General features: G+C 43.3%; 1 protein-coding gene across 2 annotated transcripts in view; it reads right to left on the bottom strand.

Annotated features, from left to right (window-relative positions):
- large2 (LARGE xylosyl- and glucuronyltransferase 2) overlaps window positions 1–3,936 on the bottom strand; it is a 107,363-nt gene that overhangs the window by 79,408 nt on the left and 24,019 nt on the right. The window lies entirely within an intron of this gene.

Raw genomic sequence — 3,936 nt, 5'->3', positions numbered from 1 at the left:
AGCTCCTCCTGGGATTTAAACCCGTCTGAGAAGACACACTCACAATGTGAATCACAAAGACCTGGAATTATCACAATAAACTTAAATTAAAGATGAAACGTAGCTAAAAATCCGTCTTTATATCACTATTCGTCGACGAGGAGTGAAACGAAAAAGTGAAATGCCAAAAAAAACAGACATCAAATGGTGCTAAATGTATTAAAATATACATATCTATATATTAAACTTGGGTTTTTGTTCCCGTATCACATGGTTCTATAAGGTGGTTACAGAAGCATCAGAGGAAGGCAGGTGAAGGTAAAAAAAGCGAGAAGCAGAAACAGATTTTATTCAAGTTAAAAAGTTTAAATGCAGAGAAAATCTGCATTTCTGCCAGCCAGCAAACAGCACCCCCCCCCCCCCCCCCCCCCCCCAAGAAAGGAGAAGACCACCCAGCCCTCTGAAACCCTAGGAAGCAGTAATCTGCGATTAAGAAGTCAATATTTTAGGAACATATAGAAATAAAAACCCAGATTTATAAACCAATAAACATGCAGACTAACTCAAGTTGCCCGTTATTTTCAGCCCTTCTTTGGTTGTCGTAACGTTAGACATTATTCACGTTAGCCCAGTCTGAGCTGGTCCAGCCCGCTGACATAAACCCAACGATCGGTCCGGATTTAACGCAGCAGGACTGGGTCTGTAAAGTAACACAGATAAGTTTCCTTTTTTTAACCCAGCAGTTTGGGGAAGCAACTAAAAAACATGCATTTAAAATGCAACGACCAGATGAGGTTCTTTAAGGTTAATTGATGAAAAGCAAACCAAGGAAGAAAAACTTTAAAAAGGACTGAAGCAGATGTTCAGTGCAGATTTCTCTGGGTCGGGCTGAATTTAGCGTAACAGTAACAGAGTCATGGTGACCCAGCATCAGAGGGAACACGGAGACCAGAACAAAGAGCTCAGGTCGCCTAACAGTTTAAAACCCGCAGCCCTGCACCGTCTGCCCATCAGGTCAGCGTCGTTACCGGTAACTTTCCGTCCCCCCCCCCCGTCCTGATCGGCCTGCTCCATGGAGCAGCTTCACCTCAGAACCAAACCAAATTACTTCAGACAAACTTCTACATCTATGGCTATAGGTTGTGTTTTTATCTTCATTCCAAAATCAGGTAACAGATTTAGCCCTAGAACAAACTAAAATGTTTTTTATAGGCACATTTAGCTTCAAGGTAAAAACTTCTATCCAATTTTTATTCCATTTTATTGCACTTTTGTTGCATTTTTTTTTTTGTGCTTTAAAGCTCTGACACTCATGCATGTTTAGCTGAGGGCTTTTGGAGGTAAAAGGTGAAGAAGGGAGACCCAGACTTTGCTCTCTTTAGCTACACTTTAAAGCTCCTGAGGTGTTCTCAGGCCAAACGTTACTTAAAGCAAACATCTAGATTACGTTACGTATCTTATATTCCTCTCTCCTCCCTGCAGAGCTGACCTAAACTCCTCTGCAGAGCCACGTCTGCTCTGCCGGTCCGTCTTCCAGAGGAATCGGAACATCTAAAGGCCGGCCGCCACTTTCAACTCTAACAAATCGGACTGAACCGTACCATCAGGCTTTATTCCCTGCTTTGGTTTATCGCTTTTTGCTGCTTCACTTCTCACCTGAAATAAACGTAAAAAGGTGGGAAGATTGAAAAATTCTCCCAGAGAAAGATAAGAACTTACCAGCAGGAGCTCCTGTGGTCCGTCCAGCAGAGCTACAGCAGCCTGAGAGGAAGCGGAGCGAATGCCGCTGCTCTCCGGCTGAAAGCCCGGACACAGAGCCCCCCCCCCCCCCCATCCTCTCCCTGCTCCTGCATTCACACGGCCCTGCAGGAGCCCTCTCAGGAGCCCGCCCTGCAGGGCCCAACACCCCCGCCTCTGGAGGACAACATGGCAGCACACGTTGGGACTTCCAGCAGAACCCAACCCACAGCACAGAACCGCCTCAGACCCGATCCGATGTTCTCCACAGGCTCCTCTGATCTTCTGGTTTCCACGTTTTCTGGAAGCCATTTAATTTAAAGTCCCTTTATTTTATTGCAGATATTTATCAGGCCTTGCAGTTTGTTACAGATTTAAATCCAACTATGGTTGTTAGAATAATTTCTATTCAGATCCAACTGGTCCTGAAAAGATTAGCTAACATAAATCACATAAGGCACAAACGTCCACAAACGGATTTAAAAATAAAAAGTTATCTGGTCTATTGCTTTACAAAACAGGGAAGTGACACTTTTGAATGATGCATTCTTTTTGGAGATGAGGGCTAAATTGCCTTCTGCTTAATTGGTTTGCTTTAATTAAGGCAATAAAACTATTTTCGAAGGATAACATTTTCTGCCCTTTAATATAAAAACATTTTTGTCTCAGTATCAAAGCCATTGTTGACAAGCCGACATCCAACAACAACCTTTAATCTGAAGGTAAAACGAAGCTTCATGGACTGAATCACTACAGCCAGTCGCCTTCAGAAACCCACGCTGATCAGAATGAAGACTGGATTTAGGTGCCTTGCTCAGGGGCACATCAACACGTGGCAAGAGAAAGCTGGAGAGAAACCCCCGACATTCCAGTTTAAGATGACTACGCCATCCACGGAGCCACAGCCGACCCGAACAAGTGATTTGTTCGTTCTTTGTTGTGACTTTGGACCTTTTTCCACTGCAGGGATTTTAAAGCAGCTAGCGCTAGCTTACAGCTCTGTTGTCTGCGCTGTATGTGAAGCTAACAGCAGCTAGCGCTAGCTTACAGCTCTGTTCTGGTGGGGAGGGGTGGGGGGGACTTTCAGGGTACCCTGGGATTTTTGGAGGAAGGGTCAAAACGGATTGTTCAAACAGAAGTGCCATGGTGGCAAAAAAAAAAAAAAAAAACAGATATATTACACTTTCTGTGACTAAAAACAAACTTAAGTTTGTTTGCACACTTTTTGGCTTCTCGGGAAGACTTGTCAGTACTTTCAGCTTGAATGTTTACTGTAGCTTTGAGACTATAAGTCACACTTTGTTTCATAGCTGGCCGATCATGCGACTTATATATCAAATTTAAATTCATATTAACCAGTATGAAACAAGGAGTAAACATTACCATCTATAGCCGCAAGAGGGCGCTCTAGGCTTGTGAAAACTATTCTGCACCACTTAAAAATGTAAACATTAACTCAGACTACAAAGACTAACTTGTTTGTTTGTTGTTTCACTGTCTCAGTCTGCATTAACGCAGCGGATCGTTGCGTGGTTCAGCTTTAAGGACCCAGACTGAGACAGAACCTGTTACTGGGCTGTCAGTGAAGCTAACAGCAGCTAGCTTACAGCTCTGTTGTCTGGGCGGGTTACAGCTTCACTGATGGAGGTGAGCTTTATGTTGCTCTGAAACATGCGTGACGTACTGTTAGCTTAGCACGTAGCACTAAAGGTCTGTTAAGATGAAATGCGCTGGATAAAACCTGCTGGTTGGAGCTGCCAATTTATCCCATTCATCCTCCCAGGTACGTTCCACGTTATTCAGCCGGTTGTGGATGCAGCTGTGGAATTTAATAAGTTGCCTTACCAGAGTAAATGTCACTTTTTATTCTTGGATTGTGTGAAATAAATGTTCAAATAAATGCAACTTATATAGTCCAGAAATGACAGTATTTCTCTGTGTCTGAATTATATGTGAACTGTGAGCCGGCCTCTGACCAAAACGTCATTATGGCTACATAATGACAGAAAAGACTCTTGATTATTGAATAGCCGGCTCATCTTTAACAACTATTGGAGTTCCTGGATGATTATATAAACATAAACATGTAACTGTCCCAGTGTGTGAGGCAAAAGTTAAGTGAAGGTAAAGGGCGGGATTTCCTGGTGATGCATTTGGATTTTATTACCGCCACCTGCTGGACTGGAGGTGTGGTGCAGTTTTCATTAGGCTGATTTAATG

This window comes from Fundulus heteroclitus, chromosome 4 (assembly GCF_011125445.2).
Source record: "Fundulus heteroclitus isolate FHET01 chromosome 4, MU-UCD_Fhet_4.1, whole genome shotgun sequence".
Lineage (NCBI taxonomy): Eukaryota > Metazoa > Chordata > Actinopteri > Cyprinodontiformes > Fundulidae > Fundulus > Fundulus heteroclitus.
Note: the sequence above shows the minus strand (reverse complement) of the source record. Positions and strands in the feature narration are given on the sequence as shown.